Raw genomic sequence first — 21,644 nt, 5'->3', positions numbered from 1 at the left:
CCAATGGATGTGCAGGGACATTCCCCCCAGACGTCTACACCTTATTACTGAGGATCTTCCTTGGAAGAGGGGTCTGCTGATGCAGACAGAGGTGCACTGGAGGGCATCCTGCACAACAGTCTACCCTGAGTGAAACCCAGACGTAGCTGCCTGCCTGAGGTGTCTTTCTGGATGCTATAAGGAAGGGTGCTGGATGCGCCCCCCCCCCATAGAGGAGACTACCCAATGGAACTTCCAGCCGCGGAGCAGGAATTGTACCCACAGTCGTTGTGTGCCACTTGGTGCAGCTGAACCACTCATTGTGAAGCCCTGAATTGCTCTTAATGTGCTCATCACAGCTGTGCCACTCATCATGTGCACTGCTCAGCATGGCATAGAACCACTCATGATGCGATCAGCACAGCTCCAAGGCACTTCTACAAGTCTGACTTAAGAATCCAGCATGTGCTGGATGTGATCTCTGGACCCCAGCGGGCCTTGTTGGGGCTCACTTCTACCAACCACCAAACTGAGAGGGCTCTCCGCTCACTTGAGAGCTAGGTTTGTTAGGTCTGATTACTGCTTAGTGGACCAATAGACCTTCCCTTCTCAGCCAGGACAATGGACCTCCATGGAAACGTGGTGAAAGCATCTGAAGGGATGGGGTGAGGCCAAGGGAGAGAACCCAAAAAACCTCCCCCATTCATCCAGAGAAGGCCTGGCCTGGTCTTGTAGGACACATTGCAGTGATCCAGCTGACACAGATCTGCTCCATCTGGCCCACCCAGCTGAAGGAAAGAGTGGAGGAAAGATGTAACACAGAAGAGACTGAACATTTGAAAGACTTACCAGAGTGGTCACAGGGGAAGTTGATACGCTTGGAACCCCAGAGTAAATAGCACCTTTCTCCCGCTCACCTTGTGAAACGAAAGGAGATGGTGGTGTTGTCATCTCTGAAGACCTTGTGGTTTAGAAAAGCGAGTCAGTTTCTGATTTTTTCCTTTATTTATTTAAATAGTTTTATAAATATCAAACAAGTTCTCATGGGCATTAGAGTGCTGTACAAGACCAGGTTGTATACATCAGGGCATCTAAATACAAAGTAATGTAGTGAGCAAACTTTCTGTGAAAAAAGAAGTAGGTGCCACTTAGCATTCCAAGTAGGAGGAACCATCCCTGTGTAATAAAGGGAGGGGTCATATTTTTCATTGGGATCCCAAAAGTATATATCTCAGATCTTGTACAAGGTGTGCAAACTTCCCCTTCAAATGTAAATTGCCCGGGAAGGGCAACATCTGTAACACAAACCACCAAAGTGAGGGATCTCAAGGGACTAGTTTACACGTCTAGGAAAGTTATGTGTGATTTCTTCGACTACTCAAGAGAGGACTTGGTGTGAGTTGGCCAGAAGTCTTTCTTATGTGAGGAAGGCTTGCGTGGGAATGACTTGATTTAATCTTTGAACACCTCTATAGTGGGATCCTTCGTGATGGAGACAGGTAAAGAGTTTCAGTGTTCAAGGGCCCCTCCTGAGAAGACCGGCTTCAGAGTCCAGGATCTGGTCTACAGTGCCTTTTTTGCTTTTTTACTTTCTCCTAGGTTCAAGCATTCAACAGTTTCAGTGATCTGGATGTTCTACAAGGTTCAGAAATGATTACATTAAAATGGATTGGGTGTCCTGTGATGGCATTCCCAGCTCTTTCACAATCATTTATTTTATATCTAACAGAGTGGTCTATGTTACATGGGAGGTGAATACAGATGAGTTACTACCAGACCAAGCACTGCTTTCTGGGGAGGAAAAGCCCAGTAGATGTCAGTTCTCGGAGCTGGATACCTGCCAGAGCAACAAGCCTCAAGTCATCTTTTCGACTCAGAGAAGGTGTAATCCCATCTTCTTGTCATTTGGCTTCTAGAACCTCAACCGCTGACTGACGCGTCATGTACGGACATACTCCTGAGCCCGGGCTACAAAAGGAACACAGCACGTGGTCACAAACGTGTTTTTGGAACTGGATCCTGCAGACATTGAGGCAGGAGGCAGGGTGGAGGGTGAGCTTAACATTTAATAAGAGATCAGGCAAATTCCACAATTTGCTACACTTGGACAGACAGTGACGGTATGCTTTATAAAGCTACACAATATATCGAAATGAGAGAGCAGCCCTCACCTGACTCTAAAAGAAAAACAAAAGTAACAAATGTTTTAGGAGTGCACGGGAGGGGGCGGGGGGGGGGGGAACCTTCAGGTGCTCACTCTGGGAATGGTGTGCCCCCAGTCCTGCCAGTTCTGCTTTCCAAGTCTGTTGAAGAACTTTACTTTGTGCAACAACGATAGAGGCCTAACAAAGAGGTTGCTAAAGTTATTGAAAGTACAGCTGCAGCCAGCATGAATATCATAAAAGGCGGCTGAGGGGAGGAGCTGGAGCTGCGGGCATAATGTGTTGGAACTTAGAGGCAGCAAACCTAAGCAATCCTGGGCCTGGGTACTGGTGGGAACCGTAAAACTGACACAATGAAATGCTGCAGGCTAGGAGGTGAGGCGGTTGCAATCCCAGCACACACACAGAGCCTGGCAGGTGGAGCGGCGTCAACCCGCCAACTACAAAAAACTCTAAACTTTATCAAATAGAAGCCATGCAGAACTCCTGCGGGGGGATGTTGTAAGTCAAAACCTCACCACATGAAGTGCAAGCTTGTACCAAGCAGAGCTAAAGGATGAAAAGGCTGTTTGTGGGAACCCGCCAGAGGAATGGATTCATGAGTCCCTTTTTCCCCTTTGCACTGCCTTTCTTCAGGAGCATAACAAGTTCAAGTCAAAAGAGAAAAGCCAATCAGTATCCCGGTCAGGCACAGCAACAACATGGTTCGACCATAGGATAGTGGAACGTAGCTGAAACAAGATGAAAACAAACATTGGCAAAACCAGTAGGTCTGGCATTGTTGCTAGTCTTTTGACTTTGCCAGTACTTGTTTTGTTTACGTATTGCTTTTGTAAACCTTTATTGTTGGTGGAGCTGCTGGGCCCTCCTCATCTATATAAATAGAAACCAATGCACACCATTAAAACTGTTTTTGTCTCTAAAGGGATTCATTTGTAGACTCTTGCTGAAAGGGAACTACTTTGTATGTGGATGGGCTCCTTGTGAAAGAGCAGGATGGCGTCGCTCACCGTGGAGTCGGCCAATGGCTGTCATGGGCCAATCCTCTATGCTGTAGCGGGTGGAAGAAACATGTGAAAGGCCGATTGAGGGCTGACTGAGAGCCCCTATAAGTAAGTATATTACATGTATAATTTTAGTAAAATCGAAAGGTCTTGGCTTACACCAGCCCTAAATAAATAAAAGACATTGTTGGTACAACACAAAATGAAATACTAGAAATAATTACCTAAGCACTGTTACTGTTTTACATTTCTAATATTGACATGTGAATTAAACCATCAAAGCTTTGGTGTATTATGTTGTTTTTGTCTATCTTTTTCACCTTCTTTCTTTCATATTTCTGATGAGCAGAAGACAGAGCAGCTTATAAAGAGCGAGCAGTGCTTGCATCTTCCTGTGTCCTGTGCAGTGCCATCTTAACGCTGGGCAGTTACACGGGGCCCCACGAGCATAGGGGCCCCCATGCAGACCAGAATTTAACACTAATTTTCCATTAAACATTTTTATTCCTGTGAGTGGTTGTGTAGGCAGGGCCAGTGCACTGCTTTGCCCGGGGGCCTATAATGCTGTTAAGACGGCCCTGCTCCTGTGTGCCTGTTTTTAGAAAATTACAGTTTCTAAGCGCATAGACTTTTAACCCAGATGCTACAGACAGACTAGCGCTTCCTGTCTCTGAGCTACTCTGTCTATAGCTTCTAGGTTAAGTGTATGCGCTTAAGAAACTACAGTTTCCTAAAAACAGGCACAGAGTACTAATCTATGTAGCCCATGGAAATGAAGGAATGCATCAGGAGTAGGTTGCATCCTTTCATGAGTATCCGTTGGAAATGCAGGAATGCATCAGGAGTAGTTCGCATCCTTTAATGAGTAGCCCCTGGAAATGCAGGAATGCATCAGTAGTAAGTTGCATCCTCTTATTAGTAGCCCTTGGAAATGCAAGAATGCATCAGGAGTAGGTTGCATCCTTTCATGAGTAGCCCTTGGAAATGCAGGAATACATCAGGAGTAAAACACATCCTTTCATGAGAAGCCCTTAGAAATGCAGGAATGCATCAGGAGTAAGTCGCATCCTCTTATTAGTAGCCCTTGGAAATGCAGAAATGCATCAGGAGTAGGTCGCATCCTCTCATGAGTAGTCCTTGGAAATGCAGGAATGCATCAGGAGTAGGTCGCATCCTCTCATGAGTAGTCCTTAGAAATTCAGGAATGCATCAGGAGTAGGTCGCATCCTCTCATGAGTAGTCCTTGGAAATGCAGGAATGCATCAGGAGTAGGTCGCATCCTCTCATGAGTAGTCCTTGGAAATGCAGGAATGCATCAGGAGTAGGTCGCATCCTCTCATGAGTAGTCCTTGGAAATGAAGGAATGCATCAGGAGTAGGTCGCATCCCATCATGAGTAGCCCCTGGAAATGCAGAAATGCATCAGGAAGAGGTCACACCTCCTCACAGAATTTTTTTTTTAATCAGTGTCCTGCTTCTTTTTTTTAGAATATCATTGCAGCATTCCCTACCGGTGAGAGCTGAGCTGGCATCCAGCTTTTTCTAATGCATTTATATTCGGTAGCCATCAACAGAAAGGGTTCAGAATCTAACATTAGCAGATGCATGCACAGACCGAAATTCTTGTGATTAAGATGTGGCTTTGGAATACTCATTGTTCTTTTTTATATCATTTTATTTTATTATTTCATGCTAACATATTTGTAGATGTGCCATTCATAAATCTTGTTCTTAAAGGAACCCAAGTGCATATTCCAGACTCCTAAGATGACGTGACATGGTTATGTCCATAATCGAATAAGTCAGACTTGTCTTCATGCGTTACCTCCCTGCACAGGCAATCAGACAATTATTCTGTGCTAACCCTGTCCAATTCACTTTCACTTGGGTGATTATGTAAAATTATAGATGATTCATTGTGAGTAAGGGGAATATTTTTCACCACTGAGATTTGAGAAACATCAGATGGAGGATTAGAGTAAAGCTCGAGTTGTCTATCATGTCACGCAGAACCCCTTTGAGAAAACATCCTCTTTATTTTACATGGCTATATGATAGGCTAACAACCACTAAAACATTGTGATACAAAAGATAATCGTGTCAAAATATCTACAAACAAAAAGTCAACATTACATACGTATGAGGTAATGTACAAAATTATTGACTACCAAAATATTGAGGGCATAATATCGACATGAATTATATGTATTAATTGTAATTAACATTGTTATAATTTAACTAAAATGTACATCAATTAAAAAAATAATATTGTACTAAAATATAGAACAAAAATAACACATATATATTTTAACTTTAATAAAAAATATTCTAAATGCACATAAAGTTACAATAATTATAAAAATGAATATAACATTGTTAAATTATACATCACAAAGAATTTAGCACACAAATATAAATCATTATAATACAAATAATGTTTTCTTATTGAATACTGCAAAACAATATAAACACATATAACTATTAATAAATTAAAAAGTATAAACATACATTTTAAATGTATTACATCGTTATAAGTTTTGGAAATGTATTAAAAAAATAGGATTTTGAAAATACTTAAACAGATGAAAATAAGAAAATTGTTTAAAAAACACAAAAGAAATATAGTAGATAGACAAACAATAAAAAAAATATATACCTTTAAAGGAAATATTATCGAAATATGTTAAAATGTCCAGTAACGTAGTAACCTAACTTCAATACTAATTCATTGTAAATAATAAAATAATTAAACAATTCAAATGCATTGCTCTAACTACAACCCATCAAACAGTAGGAAAAATGCATACATTGTTGTGATTTAGTATTCTAACTCCAATCTAACAAATATTGAGTAAAGTGCATATATTGAGGGAGTCCGATTTACTATTTTAACTCAACTTACAACTTCAATCTAACAAATATTGGGCAAAGTGTATGTAGTGGGGGAGGGGCAGATTATGGACCAGGTGTAAAATCCTTTTTTACAGTCACAACCACTCCAAATTGGTGCTTGCGACAGCAAACAAGAAATTTTAGGAGTCAGCAATGTTTCTCTGACTCCTAAAATGTGATTGCAACTGGATACGGATTGGGTATTTGGAAGGGGTGTGTTGTGGGCATCCCTTCTAATACCGAATCAGTATCCAATGTATCAGTGGTTTGCAACCCTAATTCCGGTTGCAAACATTCGAAAAGTTTCCAACTTCCAATTTGGGGTGGTAAATATTCACAAAGGGGAAGGTGTCCCTATTTGTGATTTTTTTTTGTACACATTTCAGAGGGTAAAGGCAGCAGCCCAGGAGACCCTACAAACCTAAAAATCGAATTTGTTACATCAAGCATTCATTAAACAAGTTAACAAATAACCATAAAAATAATAAATAACACATTAGTTATTTAAACCTATGATATAACGTTAAAAAAACACTACCCATCCAAATCTACAAATAAACCCAATATCCCAAAACAAGAATATATTACTCTAATAGTTTTTTAAAAATAAATGTAATAAAATTGCACAGAATCAAATATAATGAACTGAAATAATGATACAATACCATAAAACTGCATTATAAAAATATCATACTAAACAATATTTTAAACTTCAATAGTGTTGTAAAACATTAACATCTACAGCCTTCATTTTTCTTTATGATATTTTTGTAGTTGCAATATTTTGAGCACCATATTATTGTCAATATCTGTTATGATATTTAGGTAGAATACTAGCAGTTACTCTATCTACTTATACCATGTAGGATTGCCTCACATCCTTTTTGTCTGGTCATGTGTCGAAATCCCAAACTGTTACCCAGACCATCTGCACCATAACCACACAAAGCACCCCAGCGTCACCCTCCACAGACAGCCAGGTCACAGCACCATCCCCACCTCTACCCGATTCAGACACTACTGCCACCCAGACTACCCAGGACTACAACACGCAGCACACCATCCTATCAAACACTCCTCCCAACCTTGATCCGGTATGCCAACCTAGCACTACCGCGGAAGCACACGCACAAATCACAGACAACCAATACCCCTCATGCTCGAGCATAGTTGTCCCACTTGTCAACATACTCCCCCATAACCAACACTCCAGCTACCCCATCGCCTTTACCCTCCGGGACTCCTGGCACAGATAGCCCTCAGTCCAGCCCAACACACCCGGTTCAAGTGTCAGAACATAATAATACTTTCCATCCCCACGTTGAGGATTTACCACCACCTGAGCTCTTTCTGTCCCCAAGTACACCTCCTACACCCTCTTCCCAACCTTCCACATCTACAGCTCAACCTGCCACATCCCCTCATCATCTTCTCGCGCCTGCTACACCTCCTCCCACACCACCCAAACCTGCACTAGCCCACAAACCTGACCAAACCCCAACGCTCCTAGTCACATCCACACTACAGACCACAACACCACTCTTCAACACCCCAGACCCTAGACTCGATGAGATCATGAGTGCACTACATCAAATCAAAGAAGAACTCCAAGCATTTAAGAAGTTGCTTTCTAAACAACCATGGCTCTCTAGAACTACAAGACAGCCCAATGCTAGCGGGCCCTTGATGCACCCAACAAACACCCCTATCCCGTTCTTACCCGGCTGGAAATCTGTTCCCGCCATTAATAATCCAACCCGCCCACGCCGAAGCACCACTTCGCTCTCAGAGTTGGATCTACTATCTCTATTGCACTCATACGCCCCTGCCCTTACGAACCCTATCACGCCCTTGACAATGACCATTCCAACGATCCCCCTCAACCTACACAGGCCCATCAAACATAACACTAGAGGCATCATGGGCAACAACCTAAAAAGAGTCCCCCTCACCCAAGAACCCACTTCATCCCTCATCACACCCTGCATCAAATGCATCCTCTTAAACTGTAGATCGGCTGCTAGACACGCAGCAGATATAGCCGACCTCATTCTCGCACAAGATCTCGACTTGATACTGCTTACTGAAACTTGGCTAAATGAATCCTCCTCTCCTATCATTGACATACTAGTACCTCCTAACTATGACATCATCAGATTGGATAGAGCTGATAAAACAGGCGGGGGCATCGCCTGTATACACAGGAGTAGTATATCAGTAAACAGATCACTTACCCCGGTATTCCCTTCCTGCGAATACATATGCCTCAACATCACTAGTAATGACAAACCACTCTGCTCCTTACACACGATATATCATCCACCAGGTAGCAACCTGGCCTTCATTGAACACGTCATGGACATGATATCAACAAACACTGGGCGCCAAAATACACAAATTTTCTTAGGCGACTTCAATCTCCATTGGAACGACTCCAAGGATGTAATGGTGAATAGCCTCAAAAACTTCTTAGAGGACCTAGACCTTACTCAAATATGCAACAGCCCCACACACGACAAAGGCTCAATACTGGATATAATAATCTCAAAAAGAGAGTGCACTCAGCTAGACTCGATCCAACCTTGTGACTGGTCAGATCATCATATCATCACCTTCTTTATCAAGGAAGTAGTGAAATTGAACCCGACGCAACCCACAAGACCTAAAGTCTGGAAAAGAGATACAAAATAAATAAACCCTAACACCTTCCCATCGTCCAGTTACAACCTACTCCTGCCACCCACTGGATCGTCGGAAGTCCATGACCTTACCAATCACTACCTGAATACCATGACCAGGATAATAAATGAGGTAGCCCCCCTGCAACTAAAGAGAGCCTCCATAAAGGACTCCAAACCGTGGTTCAATGGCACGCTCAACAATGACAGACGCTCCCTCCGAGCCTCGGAGCGCACCTGGAGGTCAACTCCCTCAGCCACCCGAAGATTTCTCTGCCTTCTTCACTCTGAAGACAGATAATATCAAGATGGACCTCATCAATGATCTAACCCTACACATGGGATCGCACACAAAGTCCTCCCCTGAAATACCAATTGCACTGTACCACTTCCTATCACAGCCTAACCCTAAAAACGACGCCAACTGGTCATCCTTTGAGACATACTCCGAAGAAGCCATAAGTAAAATACTTGGGGACATGAACCCTGCCAATCACTTTACCGATCCTCTACCCGCAAACGCCGTTAAAGACCTAACACCATTACTTCTGCCCCTCTGGACTAAGATCATAAACAGTTCACTTCAACAAGGCTGCATCCCGGACACCCTCAAGATGGGGCAGGTCTCACCCATTCTAAAGAAACCCACGGCGGACCCAACAGACCTAAACAACTATCGCCCTATCTCCAACATCCCTACACTAGCCAAACTCTTGGAAAAATGTGTACACCTCCAACTGACAAGGCATATTGACCACTTTGACTTGCTGAATAAATTCCAATCAGGATTCCGAGTAGGTTACAGTACTGAATCAGCCATGATACACATAATTGATGACGCACTACAAATCCTGGATCATAATGGAGCCTGCCTACTCATCCTGCTAGACTTATCATCAGCTTTTGATACGGTCAAGCACGAGAACCTGCTGGATCTCCTGAAGCTTAGAATGGGTTAATCAGGTGCAGTGTTAAACTGGTTTACCTCATTTCTCCAAAATCGAACACAACAATTCAAGGCCAACAACACCATGTCAAAACCCGTACCAGTTACTCTAGGAGTACCGCAAGGGTCCTCTTTATCCCCGACTTTGTTTAACCTGTTCATGGAACCCCTCACCGAACTTCTTCAAGCATCTAACGTGCACTACCACATGTACGCGGATGACACGCAACTATACCTCAAGATCAACCCTTTAGAAGACATCAAACTGCTCAACACAACGCTTGGGGACACTCAGATATGGCTGGCAAAAAAACATCTAAAATTAAATGCCCTAAAAACCGAATTCCTGCTTATAGCTCCACCCACCAAAGTCCCTGTAATGCAAGAGTGGATAAAACACCTGACGGCACTCAATGTTCAACCTACCATCGTTGACTCAGCTAAATCTCTGGGAATAACTCTTGACAGTAGCCTCAATATGCAAAAACATATCAGCAATGCTACAAAGGGAGCTAACTACCAGATCAACACACTGAGGAAGCTGAAACCTTTCCTACCAAGCAAGGACTTCAAGCAAGCAGTACAAGCACTAGTTATCCCCAGAGTGGATTACGGAAGCGTCTCTCTCTGCGGCCTTCCCAAAGCAACTACGGCACCACTAAGAGCCTCAATCAATGCCGCAGCGAGACTTATCACCGGCTCGAAAAGAAAGGTTCACATTTCACCAGACCTCAAATCACTGAACTGGCTTCCCCTGGTAGCCAGAATTCACTTGAAGATAGCGTGTATGACGCACAAAGCCATGCACCACAACGCACCCCGATATCTAACACAGAAGCTGACTATCTCTGGTGGGCTCAGATCTTCCAGAAGTGGGGAAAAACTATTACTAAAACCACAGCGATTCAACAAGAAAAAAACATACAACCGTACCTTCTCAGGAATGGCCCCAAGAATCTGGAATGCTTTACCAGCTGAAACCAGACTTAACTCCTCTACTGTCTCATTCAAAAAGGAAGTAAAATCAATCCTCTTGGCCAAATTCACCTGAATAAGGCCCAATGTTTTGTGACGAACTACCACAGCGCGGCCATTTCCCTGACTAGGACAAGGGACCGGCTAAGCAATCTGGACATTCTATATTCCTGTTGCTTATCGCATGAGGATAGTGTGCTGTTGTACCTAATCACCCTGCTTGTGTAGCATGTTTTGTGTATTGATGCTTCAACTCGTCTTTTGTTTATGTATAAAAACTTTACTTACTGTTAAGCGATCTGATACCCGCAAGGATCTTGTCCGCGCTCTATAAAACTCTCAAATAAATAAAATAAATGAGAGCAGTGCAGGTGTAGAGGATTAATGCATCCACACATGGCATTATTTTCTCCTTCCTCCATCCTTTACCTCCACACAAAACAAAAATCTGTACCCACCATCTTGCCTCCCTCCCACACCACTCTCTGAGAATCCTGTACCCTGCCCGTTCACCCTTTGCAGTACCCTATCCTCACCCAATACAACACAATTGCTTCCTAGTATTCTACTGCACTCTCACAAAACCCTCTGAGCATTCCCTACATTCCAAAGAAACCCCTACCTGGCACTTGCGATCCCCACCCACCCTCTGCCACTCCAATATAAACATCTCCTACGTGACATCCTATCAATCTCCCACACCGCTCTCTGTTTCTTTCCGCCCTGATCGAAGTAGTGCTTAATTTGAGCCTGTGGTTTCCTGTGCTCGGCATCTGCACTTAATTGTCTACACCAGCGCTTGGGACAGTCTGCCACAAGGTGGCACTGTCTGGCTGATTTAGGGATGGCCACAACAGTTAATTATTAATACAAAATACATAAAAATGACTATTACCTCCCGCCCAAGTTATTCTTATAGCTTGGGGGGCCTGAAATAGTCCAAATTGCCACACTTGTAGGAGTGTGATGGTTAGTAGTTGTGTTGTTACTATCATTGGCAGCGTGCAGGGCAATGTGTGGTGGATGCTTCAGTGGCCTCCTGACGAAATCCCTGGCACTAATTTTTTTGTACAAATTAAGCACTGGACCAAAGGTATGATCTCCACCCTCACATTGAAAGCGGAGGACCAGAAAGAGCTAGCAGCTGATCTATGAGAGATGCTGGTCAGTATGGAATGTTTTTTCCCTGCCAGTGCTGGTAAACATACACCCACAGCTGAGAGGGTATGCGGTGACTGGCACTGGCAGTGAGTTGCCCTTTTTTATCTCTTCTCTCGGGTCTGTGGAGATTCAAGCAAGGTACACATGTCAGAAGCCAGCACCTCACCTTATATCATAGCATCATTAGAATCGACTTTTGTTTGAAACAATTGCTACATCATAGCAGATTTCGGGTTCAGTTTATTCACGCTAATGTCTCTTAATGAGAACCATAGAGGGCAATACAATACTACTGAAAATATAGTCCCTCCTAATAATCTGTTAAATAACATGATTAGTCAATTTAGCAATTGCAGACATTTCCTTAGAGAACCAGGATCTGAGTTGTAAATACTGTATTCCCTATTTGGAATCACACTAATCAAGCAATTTTATTCTATGTCAGATGAACTACAATGGATCATTGTGGAAACACAGATTAAGATGAACTTTCTCAGCTTTATCTAGAAATGTCAGACTTCAAACTATTTGGCAAAGTACTTTCAATTTGCTTATACACAAAGAAACGTGAACTTCTCCATGCCCAATACAGGCCATCCTCAAATAGCGTCACAAACATACTTGGTGGTAGTGTTCGTAAGCTACAGGAGTGGCACTTTGCAGGCAGTTACACATCTCTTGCCAGTATACCGTTGAGCTCAGCAGCTTAAAAACAATGGCTAAAGATTACTTTTCATATGGCACATAATGAACCCTCAAGATTGATTCTATGGGCCAGATGTACGACCATTCCATTTCGAGAGTCGCAAATTGCGAAGTTTTGCAACTCGCAAAATGAACAAAATCTCAGACACTGTTTGCAATTCCTAATGGGGTCGCACATGATTTGCCTCATCAATATTCATGAGGCAGGTTGTAATTTGCGATGCATTGGGAATGGCTAACACTCACAGGGATGGTGGCCTGTTGCAGTCAGCAGACCACCATGTTTGTGACTGCTTTTTCAATAAAGCAGGTTTTCTTAAATTCAGTCCGTTTAACTTAAAGGAAAATGATGCATTTAAAAAAGAAAAGTGAAACATTTCAGTTTCATTTTTTAAGGGCAGGCAGTGGTCTGTAGGACCACTCCCTGCTCTTAAAAAATATTTTCACATCCACTCGCAAAGGGGAAGGGGTCCCCTGGGGACCCCTTCTTGTTTGTGAGTGGCTTAGCACCTACTTGAAGTAGGTGGTAAACTGCGAGTGCTTTGCGCCCACAAATGCGGTTGCAAAACAATGGCACCTTTCTAAGTCACCGACTCGCAAAATAGAGTTTGTACATATCGCCACCTTCTTTGCGGTTGCAAATGGGCCGATTTCCCGTTTGCAACCGCAAAAATGGTCGTACAACTGGTTCTATATATGTTATATACCTATGAATCATATCTTTTCCTGTATATTCCCTTACCATAGTGTAACTTTTATACGCTACTTTTACTATGCTACTTCCATGTCCACATATATGTCTCTCTTTATTACCTAGAGTCTTTCTTCTAGCAGAATGTTACCTTCTCCTCCTATATTTTGTGTTTCACCATTTCCAATTAGTGCCTGATATGTATTCTTGTTTTTCAAAAGAGACATGACAGTAAGTTAATTTATGGAAATTGTTGCACAATATAATACTATAAATGCTTATAAGCCCAAGTGTCAGCTATTGATACCTCAGATCATCTATACATGAAAAAGCACCTTCTTATTAATTCGATGAATCCAGTTACCACCTGCTGCATTTATTGATGACCAATCTTTGGGAGCCTGAAAGACTTACACAATTTGGGTTGGTAAATAGTGATGCATAATTGGCAATTAGATGGGACTATGGACTCTCCAAATCTTCCCACAAGTTGCAAACATTTGTTTCATAAACAGGTAGGGGAGAGGCAGCTCCTCCCTCAGAATCCAGCAGTATTGTGGACATAGAGCAATGCCTCGCATACGTTGCCCCATCTGAATTTAATTAACATTTCCATTCCTTGAGTTTCAATTCAATAATGCACCATCTCCACAAGATCCCAATCTGAACTCTGCTTTGAACTGATTAACTTCTCAACTAATCTGTAAGTTTCTTTTATAAGAGATGCCATACCTTACTGCTCTAAAGCATTTTTCTTATAAGAAAACACTTACTAATTCCATGATGCCAAGTACTTTAGGAAAAAAATATCTTTATAATAATTTTAATTTTCCAAATAAAAGATAACAGTAACTTTCAACTTGTAGGAAACCCATCCGAATCTATTCAAGCTCCCAAGACACTTAGGATCATATTTACAAGGGCCATATCTCTGCTTTTATGGCTTTTAAAGCCAAAAAAGCGGAGATAAAAATATCGCCCTATTTACAAGAGGGTGATAACATGCATTAGCGCATGTTAGCACCCTTTTACCCGACGCCTCCCTTTGCATCTCTAATGAGATGCAAAGTGGGCGTCACTGGGTAGTACAACCTTGTAAATATCGCTGATTTACACATCGCGATAGTTACAAGGCTGCCCACGCATTTTAGCAGACGTTAGTTTTTGGAGAAAACAGCTGTTTTCTCCAAAAACTAACGTCTGCTAAAATGCAGACTTAGCTATACTTACCATTGGGGGTGGATTATGCTGATACGACCACAGGGTCGTATCAGCAAGGTTATCGCCGTTTTCCATGGAACATCGCTGGAAAATTAGCGATGTTCCATGGAAAACATCGCTATCGCTGGGAAATGATCGCAATTGCACTATGCGTTGTTAATACAACGCTAGCATGGCGATAATTTCCTGCGATAGCCAGCGATAACATTTTTCTCGCTAAGAGCTGCCAGCGATAATTATCGCTGCCGCTTGTTAATATGCCTCTTAATTTTGGCAAGCTGACTTGTAGCAGCTGGAAAAAAGTGTATTTCCAATATCTCATAGTTATGCTAATTGGAAAAGTATCAAGATGCTGCTCCATTATCTCTTACTATTTTCACCAAAATCTAAAATGTTTCATCGTACTCAAATCTCTAGGTCAGAAGCTCATCAGCATTTAGTGCCATACGAGCACCCGCAGTTGTAATACCAGTGATATAATGTTAGTGGGCATCTCATTACCTCCCCCAAGTGCTCCACACACAACAAACAGGATCAGGCGGAATGGACAGGCATGATCCATACGCCATTGTATTTTATACTCATGGATGGTAAATTATAAATGACAGTCACGTCCAAGGGATATATTCATATAAGACTTTGATGCTTCTTATCGGATTAAACGAAAAACACTATTCTTCATTATGACGCATATGTTTTGGTAATCAGAACTATCAAAGGCATTCTCAGCTTAACCCGTTGACCGCGGTGTAAAAAATCTGCCGCGGTGTGGGTGATTGATTGCGCAGGCGGGGCATGGAAAGGGTTAAACTATTATACATGGTGTAAGAGTGTTGTGAGTTTCCAAATTACTAATCAGCTGGATAGTCCCACAAAGTTAGTAAATCAGTTCCTTGTTAGGTTCATACATGGCTTCATAAATCTCGAGTTGAGCAACGCAGCACACTTCGCTGTGTTGCCTTAGTGTGTGCAAGAAAGGCATTCCATGGGTGTTGCATGGGTGTTCTTACACAACCCCCATGGTTTTTGACGCATGCCCAGATTTACCAGAACCGGTAAACCTTGGAGTGTGGCAAAAAGATACACCTTCCCAGGATGGGCGTAACAAGGAGAAATATCTATATTTTGCCTCATTACTACTTCTTTCTATGTGTGCTGCATACACATAGACAGAGAAATATGGCTCTCATGATTGTTTTGGTGCAGGAAGGTGCCTCTTCTTGCACAAAAACAATCCTGCATGCAACACAGGCACCCTTGCACCATGGTGCAAGCACCATGGTGCAAGGGCGCCTGCAATGGCACTAAGCAGTCAAAATGACGCCAGCGCAGGGGAAAAGGCAGGAATGTGCCATATTCTTTTAAATATGGTATATTCCTGCCCTTTCCCTGTCATCAGTGCAGCACTTCAAGTTGACTTGCTGCGCTGTACTGAGTGACAATGTCATTTATATGCCCCTTGCTTTTTGTCTTGTCACATTTGATGTGCGTTTGAAGACAGAGGTTACGTCAGCCTCGACAAATAAACACCACTCCCCGTTTTAAAAGAAAAGTTGCAAAGTGTGGGGAATTTGTAAGGTGAACTATGTGGCAAACTTGCTGGTGTGAAAGGAAAGGCTGTAGGATGTTGTTTTCTTCTAATACAGAACAAAATGTTAAATACCTATAAATGAACTGTGCAAATATTTCAAAATAAATAAACGATTAGGAAAGCACAAATGAAGAACTTATTTTTTAATTCTGAAGTGGGATGAAAGCAAAGACTTTGATAAGACCAAAACAAATGAATATACTTTACTTGGTGATGGGCCAATGGCAAATATTCGATGAGCCCAATTTCCACACATTATTGTTTGTGCGCTATATAGTTTTATTAGTAAAATTGCTTGTCTGTGCAGAGTTCAGTCTGTCTGTAAATTACAGTGGCTACTGCATCATGCTTTAGCAGTATATTTGTGATGGTGTGCTCCTAGATACAACACCAGCCACATACTGCACCCTTGCCATTGTCCTGCATTGGTAAGGCAGGAGGTAGCACGCGGGAGGCAGAGGGTATGCAGAAGGCGGGAGGCAGGAAGCAGGCAGTACGGTTCTTTGTGTGATGCTTGGATGTTTCAGAAGCCCCCAGGTTCAGTGGTGTGACATTGATGGCAGCTCCTTGAAACTGAAATTGTCCCAGAACCACTGCCTACTAGGGCTACAGCAGCTTTTGCAGCAAATGAAGCTTGCTATTGACTCCGATTCCCTGAGCTGCAGAGGAGTCAGACTTCAAGCAGCAGAATCCACTGAAGTACCTGCGGGAGCCACTGCAAAGGCAATATTTGACACACAGAATGGCCGAACAGTGCACATGCTCACGTTTGTAAATGCAGAGTACACCATTCGGCCCTGGCTGCCTGCAGCCTGCAGAGTGTCAAAGTAGAAGTTATTCCCATGCTGCTTTGTAACTTCTGAAGACAAGATAGTCATAGTAATCACTGTGTTCAGCCTGACTGCTTGACAGTACACAATGGTGGTCAGTAGAAGAACATAGACTTACTTATGACAGTGCTAGAACTGAGAAAATTAATTATTTGAGCTTTGTTTGTTTCATTTTATGCTAAAACAAAAATGCAAAGTAAATTTCTTGGGGTCACTAATGGACAAGTCTTCCTTATTAAAACCAGAAGTAAGAATAGTTGTCTTTCTGAGACCCGAGGAAACTGGTCAGAGTCTCGTAAAACAAGATGTTGCGCCTCGGAGCAAGATAGTAAGGGAAGGGGAACTCGAGTAAGTGTTATACACAATAGTGTAGTAGAGGCGGGCAAGCCAACAAATTAACGGGGAGACCTGAGCCAAGGGCCTGTCTTGGCTCTAGCAGCTTGATTCGGCTCTAACAGCCCAGGCATAAGCTGAGCCATGGAAACATTTGGCATGGAAATTGTGCAACAAATATTACTTAAAAATATGATGTGTCCTCAAAATCCCAAAAAGTAAAAAAATGTTAACAAGCGTTTCATCTTAGTACATTGGATTATAAGACTGCATTGAGAGGCATTTATTCAAAGTGATCTTTGTTAGAAATGAATTTATAAACATTCATGCACCCATCCCACCACCCTGACGACAATACTACTAGTGAACTAAGAGAGAAGTCAGTTGTCATTTGCACTCTGTATGTGGGCTATAGTCTTATTTTACACAGAGCAACATTGTAGTCAATCACAAGAGAGATTTTTGTACATCACACATTCTCACATATTTCAAGGTTTTCTCGTTTGTATTAATGAAAAAAATAGCAGACTTGATCAAATAAAATAATTGCTTAGGATCACCGAAATAGGCCATATGGTCAAGCTAGGAATCAGACTAGAGTTTCTGGATTCACATTGTGTATTTCAGCCACTAGGTCGCTTTCTCTTGCTCACTCCTGTTTGATATCCAAGTTTAAAGCTGTGTCTTTCATTCTTGGTGCATGAGGTTAGAATGTGGGTAGCAGTTAGAAGCCACATGGAAGCTAAACTCATTTTCAGCTTGAGGGCTCATGAGGACCTCAAGCTGTACCAGAGTCTGTCATGTGACTCAAGCCTTCAGCGGCTCACCCACCTCTATGATTTACTCTGGGTATTCTGTCCCTGAAGTAAGCTTAGATGCTGCTGAGAGTGTGACATCTGTTTTGTATGTGAGGATATATTAGCTTGCACTGCTGCTTGTACCTGTGCTGTGTATGAGGGGAGCTTACATTGCTGTCAAGTGCTGCACATTGTGTGTGTGTGTTTACACACAGACTTTGGCTGCTGCTGACAATGCTGTGCACATTCTGTGCATGCAAGGGAAGCCTGGATTGTTTCTGACCAGATCGGCATGCTATGGATGTGAGGAAAGTGCGTACTCTTGCCCGGTGCTGTACCTGTTTTGAAAAATTGTTCTATGTATGAGGCAAGCCACCCCGGTGCTGTTCCTTCCGCTTTTACTACATCTTAAATTCTGCTTATTCATCGTATTTAAGCAAGGCGTTAAATGGTACTGCCCAGCATCACACATCCATGTCTTTGAAGGAAGTTGCAGTGGGCCTGCAGCTCCACATTTGATCCATGTATTTGAAGAAGCTTGCTTCATCATTGGGTTCAGAAGAGGGCTGAAACATGTTGGTGTTTTAGACTCATAGGACCATCACCTCCTTACACCCTTATAGTGTTCGTTTTACGCCCCCTGAACAACCTTCTTCATAAGAGCTGCCTTAAATATGGTTGAACCCACCCTGATCTTTAGGAGTGAGGGTGAACTCGAGATGAAGCATGCCACTACTGGAGTGGGTGAGGGTTGCATAAAGAAAAGGGTCTTTTCCCTTTCCCACTTTAATAAGAGTGGTTAATAGGTGTGGTTCATCAAAGATCCCGCACAGTCCTTGATGGAGGCATTGTCGCTCCAAAAGGGGAACTCCTAAGTTAGCTGCATTTCAAATATCACCTAGACCAGAGTACAGTGGCACTTTAATAACTCTGGTGGTTAATTTATTTACTGGAATGTTCTGTGAGGCCTCTAATCAAAGGTTAAACTCAGCATTAAATTGCATGGAGGGTCAACGTGCCTGCTGTGAAGCACAGCATGAAACATGCAGATCACAGATTTTTTTCTGTAGATAGCTCAGTTGGTTACTGTTTTTGTTGCAGAGATCCTTGTGTTATCTGCAGGTTGCAAGTTAAAATGCTTGTCCTATAGGTTAGTTACCGATGATTCTGCATAAAGGAAATGCATGCAAACTACAAGGCATACGTTGAGAACCTTGCTGTTTTTTCTTCAACATTTTGTTATTCTAAGGTTGCCAAAAAAGGATTACTTTGGGTAATAATAAACACTTATCGGTAAGTGCTATATAAATGGTTGTTCGTGTAATCACTCATGGACAGCTACATCAGACATTCTTACAATGCATGCAGATTTCTTGCATATAAAACTTAGAGAGGTCAAAACCTTACTTCCACCCTTTGACTCGCCCTGGCACCGCCTTTAAGCCTGCCCCCAAAATCCATCCCCAGTCCAGCGCTCCTTTTGGTGCTTACCTGCACTTATTTTTTTCATATAAAGCACTGTCCTGAACCTATTCCTGTGAAGGATCCACCATGGCATCATCCTAGATTTTACAACAGTTTTCCTGACTTGGTTACAGTCAGGTCAGGCCTAGGCCACATTCCTCTTGTGAAAAACAAAGAAACTATCACTGGTGAATGTTCAATGGCTTACAACAGCTTAGTTGCATTCCATTGGAACAGACAAAATGGAGTTCTCATAGGTTGTGGGTGCAGGCCATTTTCCTTTGAGCATTATTAACTTCTGGTCACCGACATCCCTGTCACCATAGTGACCCCCACTCAAAGCTGCTTTCCACTCTGCTTCTCTCCTGATAACTATAGGGTGGAAATGCAACCACATCATCCTCCCTGCCCCTCAGAAACATCCACTGGCTCTCTCTTCTGGTGCACATCATAACCTAGATGCAGTGGCGTATCAATAGCCTCTTCAGCCCCGCAGTGCGAGGGGGCCCAAGCTCCAGGGGCCCCCTGCTGGCACAGTGCACAGGCGGTGGCTGAGAGCTCCTAAATGGGTCCGGAGCATGGGGGACCCCCTCCATGTACCTTGTTTGAGGGCCCCATCAAGTTTTGTTATTCCACTGCTTAGATGTATCAAACTTTCACACAATGCAACGCAGCAAAATACCTTGCTGTGCTGCGTTCAAGGGAAGGGCAGGAATGCGCCATATTCAACATTATATGGGACATTCCTGTCTTCTCCTTGTGCTGCCATACAATGTGGTGTCTTGGTCAAACACAGGTCCTCTTGTGGCCTGTGGCAAGGTTGCCGCATTGTAGGCTGGATTGTTTTTGTGCAGGAAGGAACACATTTCTGCACAAAAACAATTAATCTCTAAGGCTATTTCCTCTTTCTATGTTGTTATGCCTCCCCTGGGAAGGTATAGCATTTTAAAGCATTCGCATGTCTACCACTCACTGTAAATCTAGGAATGTGCCACAATCCATGGATGAATGCAAGGGAACACCCACACTCCACACATCAAATGCTTCCCTGGAGCAGAATAGCTCAAGGCAGCTACTTGCGCTGCCTTGCATTATTCCGGACTTACCAAGCACCGCAGGGCCACGCAAGGTGGACTTGCGTTGCTTAGTAAATTTAACTATAGTGTTGCGTTGCCCCTGCGTTACCTTGCCCGCAAGGACAATGCAACACTGTGGTAAATCTGGCCCCACATGTATGCCCCTGTGCATCGCTTACAAAGTTGTACATGCACAAAGGCCTGACTATCTTGCAGAAAATGTGTCTTTTGCTGGCCCCTACTCTACATATCCGCAGCGCCAAAACCAACTGATCTGATCAAAGGAGAAAAGAACAAAACACATATTCTCCTTATTCGCCCCCCGCAACCCCCACCTGAAGCAACCCAAAGAACTCAAATACAAACGTGAACTATGTATCTCTCTGTCCTTAACCCCCCAGCCCCTTCTCAAATAAGGACGGCTTTAGCATTTTTGTGCAAACTCTACCATTATAAATATGTAAAGTGGAACAATGCATAATTCTAAAATGCATCTTGTTTCTGTATTTCTCTAACACCAATGCCATCTCCACTATCTGCAGTTGTCCTTGTGTACAACGGACACATGATATGCACCTCCGAGCTGCAGACTGGTCCATCCTCCAAAGATCTGCAGACAAACCTCCCACTACTGCCCACTCGCCCAATCTCCTCCAACCTCACAGCATACCTGTTGTACTTTGTTAATTTGAGTGAACTGGTCCCCATTTCCCGTCTTCAGCTGGACCTAAGCCTGTGACTGCACATCAGTTTGCAAGACTAACAGCAGGGCTTTAAGTGGGATGAAAAAACTGAGGGGTCTCTCAAAGGGGTGTGGCCAATGTAATTAAGGGCGTGGCTTAAAAACACATAAGCAAAAAATCTTTGCTTTGCATAGTGTGCTGCCCGACTTGTATTTTGCAGTTTCTGTCATTGCATCCAGATATATGATAGAACAAGAAACATCATACCTTCAACGAGTCAGGACTATTGGCTTTGTCAATGGTTGTTAGTTGCATAAGATAAATAAGCAGAAACTATGGCTTGTATATAATATTGAGAAAGCTTCCCCTTAAAGCCCTGGTGACACCACGACGATGTTGCTGCTTCTGAGTCCCAAACAGAGAAGGGAAATCCAGAGAGAAAAAGACTCTCTTTAAA

The sequence above is a fragment of the Triturus cristatus genome, chromosome 4_2 (assembly GCF_964204655.1).
Source record: "Triturus cristatus chromosome 4_2, aTriCri1.1, whole genome shotgun sequence".
In the NCBI taxonomy this organism is placed as follows: Eukaryota; Metazoa; Chordata; class Amphibia; order Caudata; family Salamandridae; genus Triturus; species Triturus cristatus.
This window is presented reverse-complemented; position numbering follows the sequence as displayed.